This window comes from Pongo abelii, chromosome 19 (genome assembly GCF_028885655.2).
Source record: "Pongo abelii isolate AG06213 chromosome 19, NHGRI_mPonAbe1-v2.0_pri, whole genome shotgun sequence".
NCBI lineage: Eukaryota > Metazoa > Chordata > Mammalia > Primates > Hominidae > Pongo > Pongo abelii.
In genome coordinates, this window is record NC_072004.2 from 66,643,411 (window position 1) to 66,651,664 (window position 8,254).

Below are 8,254 nucleotides of genomic sequence, written 5' to 3' on the forward strand. Positions count from 1 at the left end.
CAGGTCAGCCCTTTCAGTGGCAGGCGGGCCAGGTTTCCTGCTGGCTTTGCCATTAGCCTCCCTGCCAGGGATGGCAAAGGCACATGCCAGTGGCAGCCCAGGGGCCTCATTTTGCCTTGACTTCCGCCAAGTAATTCTTTTCACAAATGTTCAAGGGCTGTTAACCAGCTTCTTAGCCCCTGATGGCCTCTGGGTTTCTCCAGAAACTGCCACAATGGGCCTTTATCAGCTCAGGATTCTCTGGGCCTTGGATCAAAAACCATGTCCTGTCCTGGCCAGGGAAGGGAGAGCAGGAAGTGTCTTCCTCCCTCTCCCCTTTGGTCGGGCTGAATAGTTCTCTTGTTCAGGCTATGAAGGGCGAAGAAGGCAGTGCACCCTGGGCAGGGAGAGGAGAGAAAAACCCTCAAAGGGTTGCCATTTTCCTGACTTCTGCTAGTTTTACACAACTTCCGCCAGTGTGGACTGATGGGGAGGAGGAGCGTTGTGTTAATCTCGATGGGTTTATTTGAAATACAGGGAAAGACAGTGGAATAGTAGTCAAATCCCGCCTTAGCAAATAATCTAGTTACATTCCAGCAGTCAGCCCCGGGATGTGCAGTTAGGACCTCCCCTTGACCTCTGCAATCCACCAATAATTGTGCCAAAGCAGCCCACCCAGATTGAAAATTACCTGGGTGAGAAGGACGCAGGAAGCTGCAACTGATTGGTCTGCCTCTCGTAGATCTTCCATTCATTCTGTACAGTGCTCCAAACTTCATTTTTCTTTTCTTTTTTTTTTTTTTTTGACAAAGTCTCGCTCTGTCACCCAGGCTGGAATGTAGTGGCACAATCTCGGCTCACTGCAGCCTCTGCCTCTCAGGTTGAAGCGATTCTTCTGCCTCAGTCTCCTGAGTAGCTGGGATTACAGACATGCACTACCACACCCGGCTAATTTTTGAATTTTTAGTAGAGATGGGGTTTCACCATGTTGGCCAGACTGGTCTTGAACTCCTGGCCTCAAGTAATCTACCCACCTCAGCCTCCCAAAGTGCTGGGATTATAGGCGTGAGCCAACACGCCTGGCCCAAACTTCATTTTTCTAAAGCAGATCTCATCCCCTCCACAATGAAGAACCTTCAATCTAGTGCAATGTCTTGTCCTGACATTCAAGGTTCTCCGTGTACTGGCTACCCCTTTCTAGCCTAACAATAGTTTACTGCTTACCTCACAAACCTACCTAGTGGTTCTCACAGGGTGGGGAGTGCTGTTTGAAAATGCAAGCGGGCCAGGCACGGTGGCTCACGCCTGTAATCCCAGCACTTTGGGAGGCCGAGGCAGGTGGATCACCTGAGGTCAGGAGTTCAAGACCATCCTTGGCAACATGATGAAACCCTGTCTCTACTAAAAATACAAAATATTAGCTGAGCGTGGTGGCGGGCGCCTATAATCCCAGCTCCTCAGGAGGCTGAGGCAGGAGAATCGCTTGAACCCAGTAGGCGGAGGCTGTAGTGAGCCGAGATTGCACCACTGCACTCCAGCCTGGATGACAGAGTGAGACTCCAACTCAAAAAAAAAAAAAAAACATAGAGTTGTTCCTTTGGCCACATACATGCAAATCTACAAGAAAGGTGATATTGTAGACATCAAGGGAATGGGTGCTGTTCAAAAAGGAATTCCCCACAAACATTTCCATGGCAAAACTCAAAGAGTCTACAGTGTTACCAGCAAGCTATTGGCATTGTTGGAAACAAGGGCAAGATTCTTGTCAAGAGAATTAATGTACTTATTGAGCACATTAAGCACTCTGAGAGCTGGAATCACTTCCTGAAGCATATGAAAATAAATGATCAGAAAAAAAAAGACGCCAAAGAGAAAAGTACGTGGGTTCAACTGAAGCGCCAGCCTGCTCCACCCAGAGAAGCATGCATTGTGAAAACCAATGGAAAGGCGTCTGAGCTGCTGGAACCTGTTCCCTATGAATTCATAGCATAATAGGCACAAAATAAATAAATAAAAGACTTCTGGACTGTTAAAAAAAACCCAAAAAACAAAAACAGAGCTGGAAGTTGAGACTCTGAGTTCTCCTCTCATGCCATAGGTCAAGTTATCTCCAGCTGCTCTGAATCAGGGTTTTCTGGGTCTAACCGGCCAACCCAACCACTAATGCCACCTCCCTTCCCAAGACCAATTCCTCAGAATAATATCTATTTCACTTCCTATGGGTGTCCACTTGCGGACTGTCAGCCCTCCCTGTCGCCTACTCACAGCCCACTCTCTCCTGCTTCTGTCTGGAACACCACTCTTCTCTCTTCCCTCCTCTAATTCCTGTCCCTGTCCCTGTGAAGCTCAGCTTAAAATCCCCCTGCTCCAGGAATTCACCTCTAGCTGACCTCTTCCAAGCTTTCCTTGTATTTAAAATCTCCCTTAATAAAAGAGGCATTGCCTCCAGAGTTCTGGCAACACCAGGGTAGAGAATTTAACAAAATGGAGTGATGAGGCCTGCCCCAGCCAGTAGGGACTAAGGTGCCTTGGTAAGGCCCAGGTGCACATAGTCGAGAGAGAGAATGGGTGGAAATGTACTGGGGAAACCAGTTTATAGCTAAACTGGGATGGGAAGGAGGGGTGGCTCTCTAGCACCCTCTAATCAAGCCACTTCAGAAGAGAAAATAAAGCTGAAAGGGTAAGGCTACTTTTAGGGAACTTCAAGCTGTTGCCATCCTTGGAGACTGGGACAACCCACTTGGATTAGCCAGAAAAGCTATGATCATTGAAAGGCTTGGACCATCTAAGTTTGGCTGAAAGAGGTGCAAACACTTTGGTCAGGAGTTGGCAAGCTATAACCTGTGGGCCAAATACAGCCTTTCACTTGTTTCTGTATAGCTCATGAGCTAAGAATGATGTTTACACTTTTTTTCCTTTCTGACGTTTAACTTGAATTTTTACACTTTTAAGTGCTTAGAACAAAGTCAAAAGAAGAGAATATTTTGTGACACATGAAGGCCAGGCGTGGTCACTCACGCCTGTAATTCCAACACTTTGGGAGGCCCATATGGGAGGATTGCTTGAGGCCAAGAGTCTGAGACCAGCCTGGGCAACATAGTGAGACCCCCATCTCTACAAAAAAAAAAAAAAAAAAAAATCAAAAGATAAAAAATTAGCGGGCCAGGCGCGGTGGCTCGCGCCTGTAATCCCAGCACTTCGGGAGGCCAAGGCGGGCGGATCACGAGGTCAGGAGATCAAGACCATCCTGGCTAACAGTGAAACCCCGTCTCTACTAAAAATACAAAAAATTAGCCAGGTGTGGTGGCGGGCACCTGTAGTCCCAGTTACTCGGGAGGCTGAGGCAGGAGAATGGCGTTAACCCGGGGGGTGGAGCCTGCAGTGAGCCGAGATCGTGCCACTGCACTCCAGCCTGGGCAACAGAGCAAGACCCCATCTCAAAAAAAATTAAAAAATAAAAAATTAGCTAGGCATAGGGGTGCGTGCCTGTAGTCCTAGCTACTCAGGAGGCTGAGGCAGAAGAATCACTTGAATCTAGGAGTTTAAGGTTTTAGTGAGCTATGATCAAGACACTGCACTCCAGTCTGGGTGACAGAGGAGACCCTGTCTCTAAAAAAATAATAGGGGCTAGGTACGGTGGCTCACGCCTGTAATCCTAGCACTTTGGGAGGCAGAGGCAGGTGAATCACCTGAGTCCAGGAGTTCAAGACCAGCCTGGACATAGCGAAGCCTCGTCTCATTAAAAAATAAAATAAAAATAAAAATAAATATTCTATAACATGAAAATTTGAAATTTTTACTTCAGTCCATAAGTAAATTTTTTTGGAACATAGCTATGCTCCTCAGCACTACAACAGCAGAGCTAAATAGTTGCAACAGAAACCATATGGCTTGTACAACCTAAAATATTTGCTATCTATTTCTTTATGGAAGAAGTTTGCTGACCCCTGGCTGGGGTGGTGACTCACATCTGTAATCCCAGCCCTTTGGGAGGCCGAAGCGGATGGATCACTTGAGGTTAGGAGTTTGAGACCAGCCTGGCCAACATAGTGAGACTCTGTCTCTACTAAAAATAAAAAATAAAAAAAAATTAGCTGGATATGGTGGCATGTGCCAGTAATCCCAACTACTTGGGAGGCTGAAGTGAGAAGCAGAGGTTTCAGTGAGCCAAGATCGAGCCACTGCTCTCCAGCCTGGGCTACAGAGCGAGACTCTGTCTCAAAAAAAAAAAAAAAAAGGTTGCTGACCCCTAACTTAGGGGATTTGATAGCGTTGGAGAAGAGAGGGAAGAACCCCAGAATTTGGAAGTGTCAAGCACCAGGAGTCAGATAGCAATGTAATTGTTACCAGTCTTTGATTGTGTCCAAGGCTATGGTAATCTGAGAAGCAAAGTCACATTGGGGCCCTGGCACACAGATTTATAACACCTGCTGTTCTCTGTGGCTTACACATGTTTCTGAAATGGCAGTAGATGAGAACGAGGATAGCAAACAGGTAGGAATTAGGAAGGAAGGTCTCCTGGTGGTCTGAGGTTGAAAACCACTTCTTTTCCACTCCTCTGGTCTCCAGGGAGTGTTTGCTGCTGGACTGTCTTTCCAGAGCAAGAAGAGGCCACGGCCAAGGAGGGGAGCCCAGTGCAGCAATGAATCCCAGACACTGGGGCCTCCAGGAGCTTTAGCCTCTGGGTGGAGAAGTGTCTTGACTAAGCCCATATTTGTCCCGGACAACTAGAAACTCTAAAAGAACCTACGGGTGCTCTTTATTGTGAACTGTGCCAGAGCTAATCTTTAAGAAGCATTCAAGAATGAGCTTTCTGTCTCTGGTGAGCAATCGCTTCTTTCCTTTGTTGCCTCTGCCAAGCTCTTATGTGCAGTGCCACTTCCCTCTTCCATGTCCTACCTTTCCCCTGCTCAAGGTTCTCTTCAACACTTTCTTTCTTTAGGATTCCTCTCCTGTCTAGCTCCACCCCCATTGAAACTACAACAGCACAGAACTGAAGAGGAGGCTTTCAGATCCTCAGGAGCACCCCTTCCTTTGGGCGAGGAGGGTGAGGAGGTTTGCACGACATCCCACAGGGTATGAGTAGCAAAGCCAGGGTTGGGATGTAGGTCCCCAAACTCTCTATCTAGTGCTGTTCCTATCCCATCTCTCAGCTTCAAATGCTCCAATATCTGGGGCACCTTGGCATATAAATCCTTCCTTTGCATCCACAGATGGGTGGCGGCATGTGTCCTGTCCATTCCCCTCATACACACACTTTCATCCCCAGCTAGACTGGAAAAGTGGGGAGACAGAGACAATGTCTTCTCTTTTGAAAGTCCGTTCATGGGCTGGGCGCAGTGGCTCATGCCTGTAATCTCAGCACTTTGGGAGGCTGAGGCGGGCAAATCACCTGAGGTCAGGTGTTCGAGACCAGCCTGGCTAACATGTTGAAACCCTGTTTCTACTAAAAATACAAAAATTAGCCTGGTGTGATGGTGCATGCCTGTAATACCAGCTAGTCAGGAGGCTGAGGCAGGAGAATTGCTTGAACCAGGGAGGCAGAGGTTGCAGTGAGCCGAGATCGTGCCATTGCACTCTAGCTTGGGCAACAAGAGCAAAACTCTGTCTCAAAAAAAAAAAAAAAAAAAAAAAAAAAGCCCCTCCTCTTCATGCCAGTGAACTACAGCAATGCTTGCTGACACTGAAACTGTGCTGGGCTGGACTTCCCAGGGTTCTCACTCCAGAAGGCAACTCAGTTTAGTGGAACTAGTGCAGGTTCTAGAACTAGAAAGATGTGGGTTTGGGCCAGGCGCGATGGCTCATGCCTGTAATCCCAACACTTTAGGAGGCCAAAGCAGGAGGATCATTTGAAGCCAAGAGTTTGAGACCAGCCTGGGCAGCACAGCGAGACCTCATCTCTACAAAAAAATCAAAAAATAAAAAATTAGCCAGGTGTGGTCATGCATACCTGTAGTCTCAGCTGCTTGGAAGATTGAGGTGGGAGGATTGCTTGAGCACGGGAATTCACATCTGCAGTGAGCAACACTGCACTCCAGCCTAGGCAATAGTATTAAATCCTGTCAAAACAAACAAACAAACAAAAAAAGCCGGGCTTGTTGGCTCGCTCATGCCTGTAGTATCAGCAGTTTGGGAAGGTGAGGTGGGTGGATCACTTGAGCCCACGAGTTCAGGACCAGCCTGGGCAACATAGTGAGACCCTGACTCTACAAAAAATTTTAAAAATAGCCAGGCATGGTGGCACATGCCTGGCATCCCAGCTACTCAGGCTGAGGTGGCAGGATTGCTTGAGCCTGGGAGGTCGAGGCTGCAGTGAGCTGTGATTGCACCACTGCACTCCAGCCTGGGTGACAAGAGAGAGAGCCTGTGTCAAAAAAAAAATAATAATAATAAATAAAAAAAAATCTGGGTTTGTATTCTGACTCTGCCACTGAATAGCTTTGGAAACCTTGGGTAAATTACTTAAATACTTCAAACAGCCTTATTTTTTTCCTCAAGAACTAAAGATATGAATATTCACATTATAGTGTTATTGAAGAGTATATGAAGTGATTGATGTGAAGATGCTTTCAGCCAGAGCCATGATGCATTTATCAGTTTTACACGAGGGCCTTAGGCACTGCTGTTGTTAGAAGGAAGGGTTCTGCTGGGCGTGGTGGCTCATGCCTGTAATCCAAGCACTTTGGAGGCCCAGGCAGGTGGATCACCTGAGATCAGGGGTTAGAGACCAGCCTGACCAATATGGTGAAACCCTGTCTCTACTAAAAATACAAAAGTTAGCCAGGCATGGTGGCGTGCACCTGTAGTCCCAGCTACTCAGGAGGCTGAGATAGGAGAATTGCTTGAACCTAGGAGGCAGAGGTTGCAGTGAGCCAAGATTTCACTACTGCACTCCAGTCTGGCCAACAGAGCGAGACGTCTCAAAAAAAAAAAAAAAAAAAAAAGAAGAAGAAGAAGAAGAAAGAAGGGTTCTATGGCCAGGTGCTATGGTTCATGCCTGTAATCCCAGCACTTTGGGAGGCCGAGGCAGGTAGATCACTTGAGGTCAGGAGTTCAAGACCAGCCTGGCCAACATGGCGAAACCCTGTCTCTAAAAAAATAAATACGTAAAATAAATTTTAAAAGAAGGAAGGGTTCCATGGCTGTGGAAGTTTGAAATCCACTCTCCTAGAAGCGTTCCTCAAAAATTCTTTTCATCTCTTTAGTCTCAGACTGAGCCAGGCAAGGCTGTGGCCCCTGTTCTCCACCAGATGGCAGCAACCTGCCTGTTACTAGCCGTGCCAGCCTGTGTCAACCAGCACAAGATGTTCAGAAAAATATCCCGGGGAAAGACTAGGAGAATGTTAGCACCAGTACTGAAGACAAGTAAACAGGTCGAAGTGACCCTCTGCAGACGACTTCCTGATACAGAACCCCCTGGGCATCTGTGGCTGTAAATATACCAACTGTCCTGCACCAGCCACCAGCCAAACTAGTGCTACCCATCTCTCTGCCAGGTGGGAGACCCACCACTCAGTTCTGTTTTAACTCCTTCTTAAACCAAGAAAGCTCTCAGGGTGCTGCATACACAGCCTTTGGTAGCCTAAGGTCAGTTTGGGCAGTTTACCCAGTTGTTAATAAATTAATATGGCACAGTGGGGCCAGGCATGGTTGCTCAGGCCTGTAATCACTTTGGGAGGCCGAGGCGGGCGGGTCACTTGAGGTCTGGAGTTCGAGACTAGCCTGACCAACATGGTGAAACCCTGTCTCTCCTAAAGATACAAAAATTAGCCAGCCATGGTGGCGGGCGCCTGTAATCCCAGCTACTTGGGAGGCTGAGGCAGGAGAATCGCTTGAACCTGGGAGGCGGAGGTTGCAGTGAGCTGAGATCATGCCACTGCACTCCAGCCTGGGTGACAGAGCGAGACTCCGTCTCAAAAAAAAAAAAAAAGATACACAGAGGGGACATCAGATTCTCTTTCAGAGGCCCCAGGAGTTTCCTTCCAATTTACCAAAACACTTATGAGGAGGGGCAACGTTAAATCTGATAGGCTAAGTACTTGGGGAGGCTTGACCTTCTATCTTGTGGGTGCTTTTATCAAAGAACAGACTTGAAAAAGGACAAGTGCTGTGTACACAGTTGTTCCATTCACTCATCCAACAGGTATTATTGAGTACCTACTGTGTGCAGTCCTAGGCTACATGCTTCAGGGGATTCAAAGGTGAATTCCATTCAGGTCTTTCTTAAAGAGGTTAATATAACTTAGTCCAAATGACAGGTGATTGGGCCATGGGT

At 47.4% G+C, this 8,254-nt stretch overlaps 1 long non-coding RNA gene across 1 annotated transcript in view; it reads right to left on the bottom strand.

The window, feature by feature from the left end:
* The window catches only part of LOC129054963 (uncharacterized), a 42,329-nt gene extending 41,146 nt beyond the window's left edge, over positions 1-1,183 (bottom strand). Inside the window, exon 1 of the long non-coding RNA XR_010137974.1 lies at positions 671-1,183. This is a non-coding gene — a long non-coding RNA (uncharacterized LOC129054963). The remainder of the gene's footprint in view (positions 1-670) is intronic.
* Between the last annotated feature and the right edge of the window lie 7,071 nt (positions 1,184-8,254).